Source organism: Eptesicus fuscus, chromosome 2 (genome assembly GCF_027574615.1).
Source record: "Eptesicus fuscus isolate TK198812 chromosome 2, DD_ASM_mEF_20220401, whole genome shotgun sequence".
NCBI lineage: Eukaryota > Metazoa > Chordata > Mammalia > Chiroptera > Vespertilionidae > Eptesicus > Eptesicus fuscus.
In genome coordinates this window covers 20,355,527-20,377,990 of record NC_072474.1, presented here as the reverse complement: position 1 = coordinate 20,377,990, position 22,464 = coordinate 20,355,527, and the positions used below count along the sequence as shown (strand labels likewise).

At 37.7% G+C, this 22,464-nt stretch overlaps 1 protein-coding gene and 1 pseudogene across 2 annotated transcripts in view; one reads left to right on the top strand and one right to left on the bottom strand.

The window, feature by feature from the left end:
- DNAJC1 (DnaJ heat shock protein family (Hsp40) member C1) overlaps positions 1–22,464 on the bottom strand; it is a 214,157-nt gene that overhangs the window by 67,821 nt on the left and 123,872 nt on the right. The window lies entirely within an intron of this gene.
- Positions 3,047–3,924, top strand: LOC103304752 (60S ribosomal protein L5-like; annotated as a pseudogene).

Here is a 22,464-nt window from a genome sequence, read left to right as displayed (position 1 = left end):
ACCTAAATAGAAACTTTTTGAAAGAGGACATTCAGAAAGCCAAAAGACATATGAAAACATGCTCAAAGTCAATAATCATCTGAGAGATGCAAATCAAAATGACCATGAGGTATCACCTCACACCTGTCAGAATGGCTATCATTAACAAATCAACAAACAACAAGTGCTGGAGAGGATGTGCAAAAAAAGGAACCCTTCTTCACTGCTGGTGAGAATGCAGACTGGTGCAGCCACTGTGGAAAACAGTATGGTGTTTCTTCAAAAATTTAAAAATGGAACTGCCATTTGACCCAGTAATACCACTTCTAGGAATATATCCCAAGAAAACAGAAACACCAATCAGAAAGGATATATGCACCCCTATGTTCATAGCAGCACAATTTACAATAGCTAAGATTTGGAAAGAGCCTAAATGCCCATCAGCAGATGAGTGGATTAGAAAACTGTGGTACATCTACACAATGGAATACTATGCTGCGGTAAAAAAGAAGGAATTCTTGCCATTTGCAGCAGCATGGATGGAACTGGAGAGCATTATGCTAAGTGAAATAAGCCAGTCAGTGAAAGAAAAATTCTACATGATCTCACACATTTATGGATAATAAAGAACATTATAACCTGATGAACAAAAAGATAGATATAGAGGCAGAGAAGCATCGAACAGACTGTCAAATTACAGTGGGAAGGCTGGGGAGGGTTGGGAAGGGAGGAGTTAAGGGATCAACTGTAGGACTTGTATGCATGCATATAAGCATAACCAATGGACGCAAGACACTGGGGGGGTTGGGTGAAGGCATGTGCTGGGGGGTAGGGGAGGATAGGGGAAGGTCAATAGGAAAAAAAAAGGAGACATATGTACTACTGTTTGTAATACTTTAAACAATAAAATAAAATGAAAAAAAAAAGAAATATAAAACTCTGGATAGGTCAAATAGCAGATTAGATACAGCTGTAAAGAGAATTAGTAATAGAGAAGGTAGGAAATAAAATAAAAAGTAATCTAGAATGAGGCCCAAGGAGACAAAGGTATAAAAAATATGATAGAGGTTATGAAATTTGGAAATAGAGTGAGAAAGTTTAGCGAATATGTAATTAGTGCCTCGGGATTAGGCAGAAATAGGACATGGAAATTATATAAAGAGATGATAACTAAGGTTTTTCTACAACTGAAAAAGGCATCAATCCCCTATTCAAAAAGCCCAACAAATTCCAAGAAGGGTGACTGAAGACATTCATACCTAGAATGTAATGGTGAAAATGGAGAACACTGAAGACAAAGTTCTTTTAAAAATAAGTAGGAGGCAAAAGAAGACATTATTTTCAAAGAAGCAAAACTTAGACCAACAGTTGACAGTAAGAGTAGAAGTTAAAAAAACACTGAAATCAACATGCTAGAAGAAAATTGTAAACTCAGAGTTACTCAGCAAAAATATGTTTTAAGAAACAAAAACTAAGAGTTTTCCCACAGATATTCCCTAACTAAAGTGAAGTCTATAGGATGAACTTCAGGAAAAAATAAAATGATTCCCAAAAGGAAGTATGAGAAATAAAAAGACAAAAAAAGCATAGCTCTGCTGATGTGGCTCAGTGATTGAGTGTCAACCCATGAACCAGGAGGTCACAGTTCAATTCAAGGTCAGGGCACATGACGAGGTTGTGGGCTCGATTTCCTGTAGGGGGCGTGCAGGAGGCAGCCAATCAATGGTCCTCGCTCATCATGGAAGTTTCTATCCCTCTCCCCTTCCTTGCTCTGAAATCAGTAAAAACATATTTTAAAAAGGAAAAGAAAAAAATGAAAATTAAATATACAGGGTGTCCCCTGAAAATGTATACACACTTTGAAAAATTATAAAGGCAGTGTTTAGTAAAATGCATTTTATTTTCAAAATGTAATAGAATCTACAGATATTCTATGTACACATTTTTTTTGGGACACCCTGTACATAATAACGATGTCTTAAAGTGTTAAAAAGGTACTTTAGTTCAGTTGGTTGGGCATTGTTCTTTGCACTGAAGGGTTGCTGGTTTGATTCCTGGTTGGGGCACATGCCTGAGTTGCAGGATTAATCCCCAGTGGGGGGTGGGGAGCAGCTGATGGATGTTTCACTCTGACACTGATGTTTCTCTCTCCCTTCCTCTCTAACAATCAGTTTAAACAATTTTTTAAAATACATTAATAATATAACAATCAAGAAGAAGGAATAAAAAGTGTTATAGTATTTTAAGGTCTTCATATTTTTCAGAAAAAGAGTAAAAGCTAATAATAAATATTGCAATCTCTATAGTAACCACTAAAAGAACAGAAATAGAATATGTAACCTAAAAACTATTAAAAGGGGAAACTGGAATAAGAAAACAGTCAAAAAGCAAGAAAAAAAGTAGAGAAAAAGAAGCAAACTAAATTGGAGATGCCTATTAGATACAAAAGTGGAAATAAGCAGGCAGTTGAATAAATAGGTTTGAAGTTCAGGGAAGAAGTCCCATGTAGAGATATAAATTTGGAAGTCATCAGTATAAAGGTGGGATTTCAATCCATGAGATTAGATGAGATCACTCTGGAAGTGAGTGCAGAATGCTCTGGGCACTTCAACCCTTAGAGGTAAGGTGATAAGGAAGAACAATTAACTGTGATTTTTAAAAGATACAATGGTGCTATGTACTTGGCTATAATAAAAGTACTTAAATTAAATATGAAATATTTATCAAAATTGATTATGTGTAAGGTCACAAAGAGGAAATCTTGATAATATTCTAAGACACAGAAATATTCTAAGACCATTTGTGATTATATAGCAGTGCTTTTCAATTTTTTACATCGCATGACACACATAAATTAATTATTAAAATTCTCTGGTCCACCAAAAATTATACCGACCCCTCAAAAAGGTATACTTTTGATTTATTCACAGTGGATGGCTCTTGTTGTGTTGGCTGTTGTCATGTTTTTATTCAACAGTCTGGGAAAGGGGTCAGTAGCCGTGACCAAATAGTCTGGTATAGCAGCAGGTCTGTGGCAAGCCGCGGTCGTGGGTCTCACTTCTGCCGGATGGGGTTTGTGAAAGTTGTCAAGAATGAGGCCTACTTCAAGTGATACCAAGTGAAATTCAGAATACAGCGAGAGGGTAAAACTGATTACTATGCCCGGAAACGCTTGGTAATTCAGGATAAAAACAAGTACAACACACTTAAATACAGGATGATAGTTCGTGTAACCAACAGAGATATCATCTGTCAGATTGCTTATGCCCGTATAGAAAAAGATATGATAGTTTGTGCAGCTTATGCTCATGAACTCCCAAAGTATGGTGTGAAGGTTGGCCTGACAAATTATGCTGCAGCATATTGTACTGGCCTGCTGGGGCCCGCAGGCTTCTCAATAGGTTTGGCATGGACAAGATCTATGAAGGCCAGGAGGTGACTGGAGATGAATACAACGTAGAAAGCATTGATGGTCAACCTGGTGCCTTCACCTGCTATTTGCATGCAGGGCTTGCCAGAACTACTACTGGAAATAAAGTTTTTGGGGCCCTGAAGGGAGCTGTGGATGGAGGCCTATCTATTCCTCACAGTACCAAACGATTCCCTGGTTATGATTCAGAAAGCAAGGAATTCATTGCTTGAAGTACATTGGAAGCACATCATGGGTCAGAATGTTGCAGATTATATGCGTTATCTAATGAAAGAAGATGAAGATGCTTACAAGAAACAGTTCTCTCAATATATAAAGAACAACGTAACTCCAGACATGATGGAGGAGATATATAAGAAAGCTCATACTGCTATACGAGAGAATCCAGTCTATGAGAAATAAGTTAAACAGAAGACTGAAACTGTCCCCAAATGTCTCTTGCCCAGAAGAAAGATCAGGTAGCTCAGAAGAAGGCAAGCTTCCTCAGAGCTCAGGAATGGGCTGCTGAGAGCTAATAAACCAAATCACAATTTTCTATGAAGATTTTTCAGAGACAATAAACTTATTAGGCAAACAGTTAAAAAAAAAAGTCAGATATAGCATGTTTTGAAAAGTCTTATGGCACACTGTTTTAAAATTGCTATCACAGCAGTGAAAAGGGTATTCACAACAAAAGAAGAGCCAAAAAGAATAGAATGAACCATTTTGAAATTTTATAAAACTCTCCAAAGTAACTAAAAAAAAAAAAAGTAGAATTATGGCTATTTAGAGAAAAAGATTAATAGAACACTATAAAAATATATTGGTATAGCCAAAATAGTACTCAGAGGGAAATGTATGGGTAATTAGAATAATGAGCAGGAAAGGGGGATGGGTCTTTGAGATGGGAATTCACTGTTGTCCCAGGTCTTTCCTTTTGCACCAGCACCTGCCTCATAGGTTTTGCTTTCCTGTGGCAGGTAGCAAAACCTGCATTTTTCGGTTGCACTAACACATTCTATGAGGTCCATATTACCCTGATTCCAAAGCCAGACAAACACACCATAAGAAAACTACAGACCAAATATACGTTTTGAATACTGATGGTGAAATCTTCAATGAAATCCTAGCAAATCAATTCCAAAAGTACATTAAAACAAATATGTATCATGATGAAGTGGGATCTATGCCAAGAATGCAAGGATTGTTCTATACAAGAAAATCACTCAATGATAGAATCACTAATAGAATTAAGGGGGAAAGAAACCACATGATCATTTTAATTGATGCAGAAAAAGCATTCCACGAATTCAACAATCTTTCATGTTAAAACCATTTAAACTAGGCACATAGAAGGAACATAATAAATGCTAGACAAGGAAAACATCACAGCTGCATCACACTCTATGTAAAAGTCCAAAAGCTTTCCCTCTGAGATAAAAAAGAAGACAAGGATGTCCACTTTAGGCACTTCTATTCAACCTAGTACTAGAAATTCTAGCCTAATACTAGAATTAGCTTTTGTTAGAACTAAAAATGAATTCAGCATGGTTGAAGTATATAAAATCAACACACACACTGTTGCATTTGTATACACTAATAATTGACAATATGAAAAGGAATCTATGAAAATAATTTTTTCTACAATAACATAAAAAAGAAAAAATTCTTAGGAATTAACATAACCAAAGAGGTGGAAATATCTGTACAATGAAAACTATAAATTATTGAAAGAAATTAGAGAAGACATAAATAAATGGAAAGATACCCCATGTTTGTGGATGAGAAGACTTAATATTCTTAAGTGATCTATAGATTTAATGCAATCTTCATCAAAATCCCAAATATATTTTTTAAATAAATCTTTATTGTTCAGATTATTACAGTTGTTCCTCTTTTTTCCTCCCATAGCTCCCCTCCACTGGGTTCCCACTCCACCCCATGTCCTTACTCTCCCCCCGCCCCCAGTCCTCGTCCATAGGTGTAAGATTTTTGTCCAAACTCTTCCCGCACTCCCCACACCCCCTTCCTCCTGAGAATTGTCCGTCCACTCCCTTTCTATGCCCCTGATTCTATTATATTCACCAGTTTATTCTGTTCATCAGATTTTTTATTCACTTGATTTTTAGATTCACTTGTTGATAGACATGTATTTGTTGTCACTTTGTTGTTCATAATTTTTATCTTTACCTTTTTCTTCTTCCTCTTCTTAAAGAATACCTGTCAGCATTTCATATAATACTGGTTTGGTGGTGATGAACTCCTTTAGCTTTTTCTTACCTGTGAAGCTCTTTATCTGACCTTTAATTCTAAATGATAGCTTTGCTGGGTAGAGTAATCTTAGTTGTAGGTTCTTGTTATTCATCACTTTGAATATTTCTTGCCACTCCCTTCTGGCCTGCATCATTTCTGTTGAGAAATCCGCTGACAGTCGTATGGGTGCTCCCTTGTAGGTACTAACTGTTTTTCTCTGGCTGCTTTTAAGATTCTCTCTTTGTCTTTTGCTCTTGGCATTTTAAGTATGATGTGTCTTGGTGTGGTCCTCTTTGGATTCCTCTTGTTTGGGGTTCTGTGCGCTTCCTGGACTTGTAAGTCTATTTCTTTCTATAGGGGAAGTTTTCTGTCATTATTTCTTCAAATAGGTTTACAATATCTTGCTCTCTCTCTTCTTCTGGCACCCTCATAATTCGGATGTTGGTACGCTTGATGTTGTCCCAGAGGCTCCTTATACTATCTTAATATTTTTGGATTCTTTTTTTTTTCTTTTCCGGTTGGGTGTTTTTTGCTTCTTCGTATTTCAAATCTTTGACTTGATTCTTGGGATCCTCTAGTCTGCTTTTGGATCTTTGTATATTATTCTTTATTTCAGTCAGTGTATGCTTAATTTCTGATTGGTCCTTTTTCATATCCTTGAGGGTCTCACTAAATTTCTCGGAGGTTTCTAGAAGATTCTTGAGTAACCCTATAACCGTGGTTTTGAACTCTATATCCAGTAGTTTGCTTTCCTCCATTTCTTTCATTTGTGACCTGTTTCTTTGTCTCCGCATTTTGGCTTCTTCCCTGTGTTGATAGAATGGCCTTGTGTGCTAGGTGTCCTATACAGCCCAGTGGCTCAGCCTCCCCAATTACCTGAGGTGGACACTCTTGGTGCACCGCTTTGTGGGCTGTGTGCACAGTCTTGTTGTAGTTAAGCCTTGATTGCTGTTGGTATCACTGGGAGGAATTGACCTTCAGGCCAATTGGCTGTGAGGACCAGTTGTGACTACAATGGGAGAACTGCTGTGCTGGAGACACCTTTATGGGGAAGGACTTGCTTCAGTGGGGCTTTGGTGCTCACTGAATCTGCCCCTTGAGTGTGTCGCTTATGGATGTGAAGAGTTGTAATCTGGTATGGTCTCACACTGACCACTGGGTACATTGGCTCTTGGATCTCCAAGGAGGTGCAAAGTCAGCCACTGCCTGAGGCCACCCAGCAGGAGCTACAGAGAGATCTGCAGATTCCTCCTCTTTGTTTGGGATTTGGAAGTGCCCAGATGAAGCCCAGCTGTGAAGCAATGCCAGCTTCTGCTGCAGGGCCTTAGGCCTTCTTTTGGAAGCTTTGGAGCTCTCTGACCCAGCTGCAGTTTGTTAGGTTTTAGGTTGCAAGAGGACAGGCCATTCATATGCAAAAGCCACTGTGCACAGCTTGGGTGGAGTTGCCAGACAGTCCAGTTTCTCCCCATATGAGTCTGGGTCCCCAGAGTCTTGCCCGGAACTGGAGTTCAGAGCAATAGGGAGCTTGTATCTCCCTCCCGACTGAAAAACAACAACAGCACACCCAGTTGCCAGCCCGTGTCGCGCACGCCTCCATACCTCCGCACTTCTGCACCTCCTACCAGTCTCAATGCACTTTTTTCTTTCCTTCTAGTTGTAGAACTTCCACTCAAACAGCTTTCCCATGGTTCTGGATGATATTTGTTTTGTCTTTTAGTTGGAGTTTTGATGTGGTTGTGAGAGGCAGCAAGTACAGGTGTTTACCAATGCCACCAGATTGGTTGTTCTCCAAAATCCCAATGATATTTTGTGCAAATAGCAAAATCATCCTATAATTCATTTGGAAATTTAAGGGAACCCAAACAGCATAAACAATCTTGAAAAAGAAGAAGCTAGAGAAGTCATACTTCCTGATTTCAAAATTTACTACAAAGCTACAGTAATCAAAACAGTGTGGTACTGGCATAAAGACATATGTATATATAGACCTTGGATTGGACAATGGATTCATAGAAATGGTACCAAGAGCCACAAATGCAAAAGTATAAAAATTGGGACTTCATAAAAATTAAAAAATAATGTGTATAAAAGAACTAAATTTTTAGCTCAGCCAGTGTGCATCTCTTTCATCTATTTTTTCTATTACTCTAGCCCTCTCCTTTCCTCTCTTTAAAAATCAATAAAAGCATGAAAAAAAAAAAGAGAACATTTTAAGAAAGTGAAAAGAAATCCCACAGAATGGGAGAAAATATTTGTGAATCAGTTATATGATAAAGGTCTAGTATCCAGAATATATAATGAACTTAATAACGAAATGACAAATAACCCAATTAAAAAAGGGCATTTCCAGTCAGAGAAAGGTGTCACATGACCTTACTCATGTGGAATCTAATGAACCAAATAAACTGATGATCAAAAATAGACCCAGAGTCACAGAAGCATGAACAGACTGTTGAACCTCAGAGGGAAGCAGGAGAGGGTGGGTGGCAAGAGATCAACCAATGAACTTGTATGCATATATGTATAACCTGTGGACACAGACAATGGGGTGGGGAAGGCCTGGAGGTGGGGAGGATGGGAAAGGACTGGAAGAGGTAATTGCATGAAAAAGGAGGACCCATGCAATACTTTTAAAAATAACGATTAAAATAAAAACAACAAGAAAACAAAAGGGGCATTTCTCCAAAGGTACACAAATGGCCAACGTGAAAAGATGCACATTATCAGTCATGAGGGGAATGCAAATCAAAACCACAATAAGATACCACTGCACAACCTAGGATGGCAACACAATAACAACAACAGAAATAACAAGTGTTGGTGAGGATATATTACAATGGTTCAGCTGCTATGGTAACAGATTGGGGGTTTGTCAAAAAACTAAACATAGAATTACCATATGTCCTAGCAATTCTACTTGGGTAAATACTCAAAGGAACTTAAAACAAGTTCTCAACAAATACATGTACATACATGTTCATTATAGCACTATTCACCGTATCCAAAAGGAAGAAACAGCACAAATATCTATCAACTGAAGAATGAATAAACAAATTTTTGTATATACATAGAATGTTACATTTTTCAGCCATAAAAAAGACTGATACATGCTATAATGTGGCATAAATATAATGTTTCAATGTGGATAAACATTAAAACATGCTAAGTGAAAGAAGTCAGAAACAAGAGGTCATATATAGTATAATTTCATTTAAAAGAAATAACCAAAATAGGTAAATCCACGAAGACAAAACGAAGATGGATGGATGCTACGGGCTGATGGGGACAGGGACGGGGAATGGGGAGCAACTACTTGAAAGGTACAGAGTTTCCTTTTGGGTGATGAAATTTTTCGGAGCTACACAGAAGCGATGGTTGTATAACACTACCCATGAATGTACTAAATTGTTCACTTAAAAAATGTTTTTATTGATTTCAGAGAGAGGAAGGGAGAGATAGAAACATCAACAGCAAGAGTCATCGATTGGCTGCCTCCTGCACGCACCCTACTGTGGATAGAGCCCGAAACCTGGACGTGTGCCCTCACCCGGAATTGAACCCTGACCTCCTGATTCATGGGTCAATGCTTAACTACTGAGCTACCACCAGCCAGGCTGAATTGTTCACTTTTAAAGGTTAATTTTATGTTACATGAATTTCACCTCAATTTTAAAAAATTACTTTTAAAATAATTGGGATAACACTAGAAAAGATAAAATGAAAAAAAAGATAATACCAAGTGTGCATAAGGATATGGAGCAACAGGAACTTGCAAACTGATGATGGATGTGTAAATTGATTATAATTACTTGGGAAAACTGGTAATATCTATTCCAACTGAACCATATGCATATGCTAGCACAATGCCTAGTATGTGCTCAATAAATGTTTATTGATTGAACTAATGAAGTACCCACTATTTTTGTAGACACTGTGCTAACACATTGGGATGTAAAAATGAAAAGACATGGCCAAAACCGGTTTGGCTCAGTGGATAGAGCGTCGGCCTGCGGACTCAAGGGTCCCAGGTTCGATTCCGGTCAAGGGCATGTACCTTGGTTGCGGGCACATCCCCAGTGGGGGGTGTGCAGGAGGCAGCTGATCGATGTTTCTCTCTCATTGATGTTTCTAATTCTCTATCCCTCTCCCTTCCTTTCTGTAAAAAATCAATAAAATGTATTTAAAAAAAAATAAAAAGACATGGTTCTCTTTTTTAGTAAATAGACATATAACTTTTAATATATTTATATTGTAGGGGTGGATAGTGTATTGGTTTTAGAGTCAGAAAGACCATTTGAGTCCTGGCTCCACAATTTACTAGTTAACTATAATTAAGGCAAGTATCATTTCTAAAATTTCTTTCTTTTCTACTCTCACTCTACAGTTGCAGTGTATTGATGCTAAAGTCATCTTCATAAAACAGCACCATCACTCCAAAGATTCCCCATGACATGTAATATAAAATCTAAATTTCTTAGCCTGACATTAAAATGTTTCTACATTTTATTTACCTGTCTTTCATGTTATACTATCACCATGTTCTAGACACAATGGCCTACCATTATATCTTGAACATTCTTTTGAAATGTCTTATTTTGTGTCTTTGCTCAACATGTCTTTCTTTCAAGAATTCACTCTGAATATGTTTAGGTCATAAGAAAGTCATTTTTCATGGTATATTGATAAAGGGTCTTCTACACGTAATTTAACTTAATATATAGATTAAGCAGGGGACAGAATAAACTGATCACATTTATGAGAGTAGTCTGATCTACATGACAAAGTAATAAATTGGCAATCAGGAACACACTTTGGCCTCATGGGCATTTTATTTAGGTAGAGGAAGTTATTTTCTCAATAATAACTGTATTGTTGTATCAGAACATCTTTTCTTAAAAGACTTTAAGAAATCATTAGAAAACGATTTTTCTGGTCCAGCAACTTGAATCTAATCCATTATTAAAATAAATTAGCCTTGCCCCTGTGATTTCTAGTTGAGAATATGGTGAAATTCTCCAGAAACTTTAATATGATGAAAATAAGATTGTCCTTTGAAAAATAAACACATAAGGATAAGAACATGTAATGGGCATTGAGTGATGGAGAGAAGTAAATTAGTGGGATCAGTTTAATTCAACAACCGAGTTCAATTAACATTTACCCTATAGATAGACACTGCAGTGGATATAAAGATAAAAGAGATGTGAACTCAACCATCAGGTGGTTTATAATGGAGTACAGGAGCCATACGTGTAAGTGACCAGTAATTACAATATGAGAATTATATAAATTCAGTTTTTTTCCTTTTTTAAAAAATCCTCGGGTGATTTCAGAGAGGAAGGGAGAGGGAGAAAGAGATAGAAATATCAATGATGAGAGAGAATCACTGATCAGCTGCCTCTTGCACGCCCCCTACTGGGGATTGAGCCTGCAACCGGGCATGTGCCCTTGACTGGAATAGAACCCGGGCCCCCTCAGAACGCAGGCCGACACTCTATCCACTGAGCCAAACCGCTAGGGCTCCATTGATCTTTTAGAGAGAAGGAAAGACAGAGAGAAATATCCATGTGAGAGAAACACATCGATTGGTTGCCTCCTGCACGAGCCCCGGCCAGGGCTTGGGCCAGGGTGGAGCCTGCAACCGAGGTATGTGCCCTTGACTGAAATCAAACCCAGGACCCTTCAATCCGCAGGCCAATGCTCTATTCACTAAGCCAAACCAGCTAGGGCTATTTCAGTTTTTTTCTAAAAATATTTTTAATATTATTAAAAAGACCAAATACAAGGAAAATAATACAAACCACAAAAATCCTATACTACAGAATACAGAAAAACTCTTATATTATAAAAGGAAGATCAGAAACAAATGTAGATTTAAAAAAATACTCTCTCCATAGGTATACCTAGTTAGATTTAAAATATCAAAATTTTACTTTGGGAAAGCATTTAGTACACTATGATTCATCTTTTCCATGATGACCTTCTCTTTGCAAAATAAAATCTAATTTATTTAATTATCTGTTTTATATAACATCATAATCCTACTAAGACAGAAGTAGTTCATTGAGAGATACAGGAAAAAGAAACAGGAAATAGTATTCAGCTAATCAGCAATATGATGTCTGACTAGAACAAGTAATATATTAGTTGTCAGGAAGTGGAAAGCATTCTCAGATTTCAAAGCAACATTGATGTGATAAGATTCAAGGCAAAAGAGAGCAGGTGGTGTGGTAGGAGTTTTAATTAATTGATGCCCAGGCTTAACAAAAAACCCACTTTAGAGACTTAATCATTAATATTATCTTGGCATTCTTTCAATTAATTGTGAACTGTTTTCTTTGTAGGAAGTTTCTATAAAGAAAACAAATTTAAAACTAAAAAGTTAAATAGCCATCACAAGATAAATGGTTGTAAAAATATTTTCTCAAGCTATCTATGAAATATTCATTGAAAGACATTATAAAACGAAAGATGGAGTTAGAAAATATTAGTCAATAAAATAAAATTTGCCAATTAACCATTAAAAAATTCTTTCAGAAAATTATCTAATTAAAATTAAACTAATATTTATTGAAGGGCTATGATGTGTCTCTCGCTTTATTTTATTTAATTCTTATGGTATTCTTTATTTATATATATTCTTGAATATATGCAAACATATATAATCTCATGTACATATTTTAGTCCACACAAAGGTACAGCTTCTGATTTTGTTCTTTCTCTTTCTCTTAGTTTGTAAATCTGAGTCGAGACTGTGATTATTTTCTTTTCCCACTCAGAGAAACTTCTATAACACTGGAGGTTACTAAGAATTTAATATAGCAGGATACGAAAACTGCCTATATTGTTTACTTTTTACAGCTTAAAAGAAATGTGTCCTAATTCAAAACAATCCAGTGCTTATTGAAGCCAGTAAATACCTTTTGAGTGTGAAGAGAAAAGGGTGGAAAAAGAAAATCTAAGTGTAAAGGGAAGAGATGAACTAAAAACCAAAATAGTTTTGAGGGGAGAGAGTTCCTTAAATTGGGAAGAGTAGATAGGTTTGTGGATGTTCTGTGCTTGGTGCAGCACAAATGGAGGTAAAAGGGCTTTGGAAAGAAATGATTCCATATTTGTTCTTAGAGGCAAGCTTGAGAGTGGCAGCAAGAGGAAGGCAGTTAGTTGCCAGTGCGTCTCTTGCTATGTCAGTCTGCACACACCACACTGGCCTGAGAGCAGGAAGACAAGCAAGTGAGACTCGCTTCCACAGGAATTAGAGGGCACTCAGAAAATCAGCAAAGCAGCAACTCCAGACAGTGTCCTTTTGAAGAGATCACTGGGAAAGGACCATGCCCCAAAGAATAACTAACAATAGACTTCTCACAGACCCTGCAGAGAAGGGCTTAATGTCAGAAACTTGTTTGAAAAAATTAAAAGATTTGCTATTTTTTGTACATGAATGATATCATACAGGTTATACCTTATCTCTAAAAGAATCTCACAAAAATATAGCTTAACATTTGTAAAAAGTGATTTTAATAGACTTAAAATAGGACTTTAATAAAGCAAGAATACCAAACTAATAGTGAACAAATATCTTAAATTTTTGAGCTCTTAAATCACTGGTCCTTTTTGTCATGATGACCAAATAGCATCAGATAAAAATTCATTAACCAGGGTGACTTCTCTGCTATCCATTCAGAAGCAATGTTTAGAAAGTTTTCCTTTTATCCCTGAAGCTTTACTTATGTGATAAAAATATTTAATACAAAAGGTTAACTCAGCAAAATACATGATTTTCTAATAGGCAAAGTTTTAATTTACCTTCTGAAAACAGCAGATATTCGAAATCTAATATTATCATAGTAAAATTATTTATGGAAATATAAAAATGTTTCAGAAAGAATATGTGAAACAATTTGACTTAAGGGTAAGCTAAAGAATGATAAAATATTCAGTGGCAAGCTGAATAGTTAATTGCTGGGTAACAGATCGTGACCTCTCACTGGAGACTTCAGCTGCTATCAACTAACTACATTAAAAAGCTTTGTAAAAGGAAACCCTGTTCTTAACAATAAAACAGATCAATCTAGGCAGCTGTAGGGAATTAAAGATCTGCCAACAAAAATGTCTTACCGGTACTCCAATGCACCCATGGCTCATCTCTTTTGGTTCTGTTGTTAAACATGGAAAGGAATAATTTGATTGATTTAAAGTCATCTTGCTAGACATGTCACAAGAAGGTAAGATATTAAATGACTATAAAATAACATAATAGATGACTTAATAACATAGACAAACTGATAAAAAGAAGCAGGAAGCAGGCTGGTACTTATATCCACTAATTCCCTAAATACCAAGAGCAAAATAATCTGTATACTACAGTGAACCGTGGAGACGGAGGAAGGCTAGTTGAATCACAGTTTTAGTAAAAGGTAAAGGAACTGAATTGTCCTCAAAACAGTGGTGTGCTGGAGTCCATTAATACCTGTTCATGAGAGCCAATAGCTAAACTTTCAGAAATGTTGTGAGTCCGTGGTTAAACATACCCATCATTAAAAATTAAGTTTTATAACTTATAATTATGACAAAAAGGTAATACTCAAAGCTCATCACTTCCTAATTATTTTACTACATTTTATTATGTATGCCTTTGGGGATATTCACATTTATTGTATCTACATGGTGCACAAATATAATGGTATTTTACTACTAAACAACTTTTCCCAACTCCACTTTCAATGAATTCATGTTCATAATTTCAAATCAGCAGCCATGATGGGTGTAACTGTCACTGAAATTGGCGAATACAACAAATTGAGGCCTTTTCCCTCCACCAAAGAATCAATTTTTAAAAATTTACCAACATACCACTCCCATTGTGTATTCTAAAATTTTGATAAAGAGGGCTTTATGATGAGTTTAAAATGAGTAACTTGAAGAATTAGTCCCTGAAAGAAACATTGATGTCATATAGGGAATATTACCTTAAATGGAACTAAGTTATAAATAAGATCAGGTCTGGGATACTCCACAATATAAATAAATGACCATTTTTATTTCATAAAGAAGGACATACCATCCATCTTTAACTGGCTGCTATGACTCTGGGGTTTAATTTTGGTTTGGGGGTAATCAGAAATGAAGGGGATTTGGAGTAGGAGTAGAATAAGAAACCACCGAGAGTCATTACCGAACACTTTTCAGGTCCATGCTCATAGTTCAAAGTGTTATCATCACCATTTTAAAACAGAACAGCATTATGAACGTTGCTTTCCTGATAAGATATATGCACTTCTTTTTAATTTAAATAATGTTCACTCTTTTAGAGTTACACACTTATTTCTATTCAATACCTGTTTTCTCACAATAACCAATTTTGTTTATGCTCTTAATGTATTTTTTAAAAATTCACTTTTCTTTACTCACCATTACTCTTTCAGAATTTTTTGTATATGGATGTATGTGAAACTGAGGAGGGATAGACATGTTTTTTAGAACTTTAGGATTTTTCCAAGGTGTTTTGCCTCATGGAGGAAGAGACCAAATAGATAGGACTCTAGTCTCCCTCATTTTGACCTTAATCAGTGAAGCTCAGCTTTAAGAAAAACAAAACAAAATAAAACCTGTCTTGCATATATTGAGGTTCTATGTCAAATTTCATTAAGAAAAAAAAAAGCATTCTTTTACAGGGAGGGAAAGAGAAGGAGCAGGAGAGAAAGAGAACAAACTAGTCTATTAAAGAACATAGCGATGTATGTGTGCAAGCATGCATATGTGCCATCTGTAATTATGAAAGGTGTGTTTGTGTGAGTTTAGGGAAGAACAATGTAAGTAGATTGTGTCTATTCATGGTTAAAACATTAGTGCATTTGTAACTGAATTACTTACATCGTGTCATATATATATATATATATATATATATATATAATTAAAATTATTGGTATGTGAGACTTTTAACTTAAAATTAAAGTATGTAGAGAATCTAGGTATTAAAAGGAACAAGAAAAGAATTCTAAGTTTTGAATCTTCCCACGATTATATTTTATGTGTTTTAAAAATAATTTCATGTGTTGTATATCTTTTGTAAAACAAGAACTCTATCTCTCAAAACAAACTGAAACAGAGAACACTCTATAGAGATAAATATAATGAGAAGTCCACGAGAAAGTAAATTTTTAGACAATAAAAGACGGTGCTAGTTGGAACAGTCTCTTCAAGAATATAGCCAAGCAACTTCCAGACTAGTTTTTCCAACTTGAAAAGGTAAAATAAATGCACCGACTTAAATGACTAGAAATGCATTTACTTTTAAGGACTGTTTTTCCCCCCCTAGAGCAAGTAAATCAATCAAATAATAAAGAGGAAAGTGCAAAAATGACTGTAAGAGAAGGGTTCAGAGAAGATGAAACACTGGCTGCATAGAAGATGTGTGTTACACAGACCTTGTTTTCTTTGAGGTCTTCCATCCCAGTACTACCCAGGCCCATCTAGCTTAGCTTATGAAATCAGACAAGGGTACAGCCCATGGCACTAAGGATGCAGCATAGTGATTTTATTTCTTATTTTATTCATTGCAGCCTCAGGGAGTGGAGGGGGGGGAGGGGAGGAGAAACTATTTTATTTTAAAAGAGTTTGTTACTAGAGGCCTGATGCACGAAATTTGTGCAAGAGTAGGCCTTCCTTCCCCCAGCTGCCGGCACCGGCTTCCCTCTGACACCCGGGACCCAGGCTTCTCTTTGGCCACTGACAGGCACCTGGGACCCAGGGTTCCCTTGCAGCCCTAGCTTTGTCCGGAAGATCATCCGGAAGGATGTCCGGTCTAATTCGCATATTACACTTTTATTATTAGAGACTAAGACCCAGTACACGAATTTGTGCATGGGTGGGGTCCCTCTGGGTGGCCCACAGGGATTGGGCTGAAACCCGCAGTCCAATGCCCCCTGCAGCTCCTACCTGCCACTCCCACTCATCCCCACCCCACTGTGCCTGCCACGGGCTTGCACCCAATCAGTCCTAGTCAGAAGAGGCTCGCGCTGCCTCATCAGCGCTCGCCAGCCAAGAGCTCTATGTCTGGTGCCCTCCCAAGGTGAGTGGCCTGCAGGATCGGGCTGAAACTGAATCTCCGACATCCCCCCAGGGGTCCCAGATAGCAAGAGGGTGCAGGCCAGGCTGATGGACCCCACCAGTGCACGATTGGGCCGGGGTGGGACCTCGGGAGGGCTCCAGGGCATGTCCGGCCCATCTCGCTCAGTCCTGATCAGCCAGACCCCAGGAGCAAGCTAACCTATGGTTGTAGCATTTGCACCCTGGTGGTCAGTGCACGTCATAGCGAGCAGTTGAGCAGCCTTAGCATATCATTAGCATATTACACTTGGTTGTTCAGTTATTCTGCCCTTCGGTCTATTTGCATATTACCCTTTTATAAATAGGACTACAGGCTTGGTGCATGAAATTCATGCACTGGGGTAGGGGGGTGTCCCTCAGCCCAGCCTGCACCCTCTCCAATCTGGGACCCCTTGGGGGATGTCCGACTGCCCACAGGGATTGGGCCCAAACCGGCAGTCGGATATCCCTCTCACAATTCAGAACTACTGGCTCCCAACTGCTCGCCTGCCTGCCTGCCTGACTGCCCCTAAGCGCTTCTGCCTGCCAGCCTGATCACCCCCTAAGCACTCCCCTGACAACCTGATTGGCGCCTAACTGCTCCCCTGCCGGCCCGATCACCCCCAACTGCCTTCCCCTGTCAGCCTGGTCCCCCCAACTGCCCTCCCCTGCCAGCCCGATCGCCCCCAACTGCCTTCCCCTGTCAGCCTGGTCCCCCCAGCTGCCCTCCCCTGCTGGCCTGGTCACCCCCAACTGCCCTCCCTTGCCGGCCTGGTCGCCCCCAACTGCCCTCCCCTGCAGGCCTGGTTGCCCCCAACTGCCCTCCCCTGCCCGCCCAATCACCCCTAACTTCCCTCCCCTACCAGCCTGGTTGCCCCTAACTGCCCTCCCCTGCAGGCCTGGTCCCCCCCAACTGCCCTCCCTCCCAGACCAGGCCATCAGGGGAGGGCATTTGGGGGGGTACAGGATCAGTCACCCCCAAATGCCCTCCCCTGATGGCCTGGTCTCCCCTAACTGCCCTCCCCTGCTGGCCTGGTCGCCCCCAACTGCCCTCCTATGCTGGCCATCTTGTGTGAGGGTGTGACAGTCAATTTGCATATTACCTCTTTATTATATAGGATGAGTGGGTTACCAAAGAGATCAAAGAAGAAATAAAAACCATCCTGGAAACAAACGACAATGAAAACACAACAATCCAAAATCTTTGGAACACAGTGAAAGCAGTCCTGAGAGGGAAGTTCATAGCATTACAGGCCTACCTCAAAAAACAACAAAAACTGGTAATAAACCAACTAAAGCTGCAACTTGAAGAATTAGAGAGAGAGCAACAAGAAAAGCCCAGAGTGAGCAGAAGAAAGGAAATAATAAAGATCAGAGTGGAAATAAATGACATAGAGACCAAAACAAAAACAAAACACAGTACAAAAGATCAATGAAACCAAGAGCTGGTTCTTTGAAAGGATAAAGAAGACTGATGAACCTCTAGCCAGGCTCACCAAGAAGCAAAGAGAGAGGACCCAAATAAACAAAATCAGAAACGAAAGAGGTGAAATAAAAACAGACCCCACAGAAATACGAAGAATTGTAAAAAAATAGTATGAGCAACTCTATTCCAACAAACAGGTCAACCTAGAAGAAATGGACATATTCCTAGAAAAATACAACCTTCCAAAACTCAACCAGGAGGAATAAAAAAATTTGAATAGGCTAATATCTAAGGAAGAAATTGAAGCAGTAATAAAAAAACTTCCAACAAACAAAAGCCCTGGACCAGATTGCTTCACAGGGGAGTTTATCAAACATTCAAAGAAGAAATAAAACCTATCTTCCTCAGACTATTCCAAAAAATTCAAGAGGAAGGAGCACTTCCAAGCTCTTTCTATGAAGCCAGCATCACCCTAATACCAAAACCAGATAAAGACAATTAAAAGAAAGAGAATTACAGGCCAATATCCCTCATGAACATAGATGCCAAAATTCTCAACAAAATTCTAGCAAACCGAATCCAGCAATACATTGGAAAGATCATACTCCATGACTAAGTGGGATTTATTCTGGAGATGTAAGGATGGTACAATATCCGCAAATCGATAAATGTGATACATCACATAAACAAATTGAGAGATAAAAACCATATAATCATATCCTTGATGCAGAAAAAGCATTTGACAAAATCCAACACGCTTTCTTGATAAAAACTCTCAGCAAGGTGGGAATAGAAGTATCATACCTCAACATAATAAATGCCATATTTGACAAACCCACAGCCAACATCATACTCAATGGGCAAAAACCAAAACCATTTCCCCTAAGAACAGGAACAAGACAAGTATGCCCACTCTCACATTCCTGGTCGACATAGTACTGAAAGTACTAGCTATGGCGATCAGACAAGAAGAAGAAATAAAAGGCATCCAAATTGGAAAAGAAGTAAAACAGGCCTTATTTCGCAGATGACATGATGTTGTACATAGAAAACCTCAAAGATTCCATAAAAAAAACTACTAGACTTAATAATGAATTCGGCAATGTAGCAGGATACAAAATTAACACCCAGAAGTCTATGGCTTTTCTATACACCAATAATAAACTCACAGAAAGAGAAACTAAAAAGCAAATCCCATTTACCATTGCAACAAAAACATTCAGATACCAAGGAATAAATTTAACCAAGGAGATAAAGGACTGTACTCAGAAAATTTCAGGGCGCTGAAAAAAGAGATAGAAGAAGACATGAACAAATGGAAGAATATACCATGTTCATGGATTGGTAGAATAATTATCATTAAAATGTCCATACTACCCAAAGCAATCTATAAATTCAATGCAATCCTCATTAAAATACCAACAGCATACTTCAAAGACCTAGAACAGTGATGGCGAACCTATGACATGCGTTCAGCACTGACATGCGTAGCCATTTCTGATGAAACATTTGCTGCTCCTGAGGATGAAACATTTGCGAAATAATGTTTTTTCCTCAAAGTGACACACTACCCGAGTTATGCTCACTTTTTTGGCGAAGTTTGACACACCAAGCTCAAAAGGTTGCCCATCACTGACCTAGAACAAACTCTACAAAAATTCATCTGGAATAAAAAAAGACCCCGAATAGCTGCAGTAATCTTGAGAAAGAAGAACAATGTTGGAGGGGTCACAATACCAGATATTAAGCTATACTACAAAGCCACTGTTCTCAAAAATTGCCTGGTACTGGCATAAGAATAGACATACAGACCAGTGGAACAGAACAGAGAACCCAGAAATCAACCCAAACCATTATGCTCAATTAATATTTGACAAAGGAGGCAAGAGCATACAATGGAGTCAAGACAGTCTCTTCAATAAATGGTTTTGGGAAAATTGGACAGATACATGCAACTAGACCACCAACTTACACCCTACACAAAAATAAACTCAAAATGGATAAAGGACTTAAACGTAAGACGGGAAACCATAAACATCTTAGAAGAAGCCATAGGCACCAAAATAGCAGACATTTGTCGTAGCAATATCTTTACCGGTACTGCTCCTAGGGCAATGGAAACTAAGGAGAAAATAAACAAATGGGACTTCATCAAAATAAAAACCTTCTGCACAGCAAAAGAAACCATCAGCAAAACAACAAGAAAGTCCACTGTATGGGAGAACATATTTGCCAATGTTATTTCCGATAAGGGTTTAATCTCCAACATTTACAGGGAACTCATACAACTTAACAAAAGGAAGATAAACAATCCAATCAAAAAATGGGCAAAGACCTAAATAGACACTTTTCGAAAGAGGACATACAGAAAGCCAAGACACATATGAAAACATGTTCAAAGACACTAATCATCTGAGAGATGCAAATCAAAACAACAATGAGGTACCATCTAACACCTGTCAGAATGGGTATCATCAACAAATCAATAAATGACAAGTGCTGGAGAGGATGCAGAAAAAAAGAACCCTCCTTCACTGCTGGTGGGAATGCAGATTGATGCAGCCATTGTGGAAAACAGTATGGCGCTTCCTCAAAAAACTAAAAATGGAACTGCCATTTGACCCAGTAATCCTACTTCTAGGAATATATCCCAAGAAACTAGAAACACCAATCAGAAAGGATATATGCACCCCTATGTTCATAGCAGCACAATTTACAATAGCTAAGAATTGGAAAGAGCCTAAATGCCCATCAGCAGATGAGTGGATTAGAAAACTGTGGTACATCTACACAATGGAATACTATGCTGCGGTAAAAAAGAAGAAACTCTTGCCATTTGCAGCAGCATGGATGGAACTGGAGAGCATTATGCTAAGTGAAATAAGCCAGTCAGTGAAAGAAAAATATCATATGATCTCACTCATTTGTAGAATATAAAGAACATTATAAACTGATGAACAAAAATAGATACAGAGGCAAAGAAGCATCGAACAGACTGTCAAACTACATTGGGAAAGCTGGGGAGGTTGGGGGAGGGGCAGTAAGAGATCAACTGTAGGACTTGTATGCATGCATATAAGCATAACCAATGGATACAAGACACTGGGCGGGGGGTTGGGGGGGGCAGTGAGGGCATGTGCCAGGGTGGTAGGGGAGGCCGGGGGAAAGTCAATGGGGGAAAAAAGGAGACATATGTACTACTATTTGTAATACTTTAAACAATAAAAGAAAATTTAAAAAATAAAAAATAAAATACCCCCCCAAAAGAATAAAATCTACTACATACAAACAGAAGGCAATGACAGAAAGATATTTTGAAAATACCTTTCTATTAGGAAACTGAAGATGAGTCAAAGAAAAAAACTCACAAGGGAAATTAGACTGTTCTGAACCGAAAGAAAATATTGTGGAAACATCTAAAATATAATATAAATATAAGCATATAAAACTCTAGATTCAGAGAAAATTTACAGCATTATCACTTAGAAAAGAAGGAAGCTTTTAAATCAATGTCCTAAACTTCCACCTTATAAAACTAGAAAATGAAGAGCAAATTAAATCCTTAATAAGCAGATGACAAGAAAAAATTAATAAATCAGTAAGATATAAAATTGAAAAACAATACAGTAAATCAATAAAACCAAAAGCTGATACTTAAATGAGTTAAATGGAGTACTTCTATTGATACTGACCAGAAATAAAACAGGAGACACAAATTGCCAATATTAAAAATGAAAGGAATATTATAAACAACTTAAGCCATTCAACAACTTAGAGGTTTCCTCTTCAAAGATATAAATGACCAATGCTATCTTAAGAAAACAGGTGAAATTCTACACAAATGCTTGTAGGAAAAAAAAAAAGGAAAAAAAAGAGTAGGAAACACTTTCCAATGCATTTTGTGAGGTCACCATCATCTGATGGAAAAAACAGAAAAAATATTTAAAAAACACAAAATTATAGACCTATCCTTCATAAGCATAGAGATAATTTTAAAGAAAATATGTACACCAAATTCACAACATATAAAAATGATAATATCTAATGACTAACTGGGGTTTATCCCTGGAATGCAAGGCCAGTTTAGCATTTTAAAATCAATCCATTAAATTCACTATATTAACAGATAAAAGAAAAAAAACCATATTATCACCCTTTTAGAGGCAGGAAAAAATAGACTAAATTCAACATCCATTCATAAAAATATTCTCCTAAAACTAGATACAGAAGGGACTTTTCTTATCTTGATGAAGAGCACCTACTAAAAGGGTTGGGCTAACATCATTTTTAGTGGTAAAGATTGAATACTTTC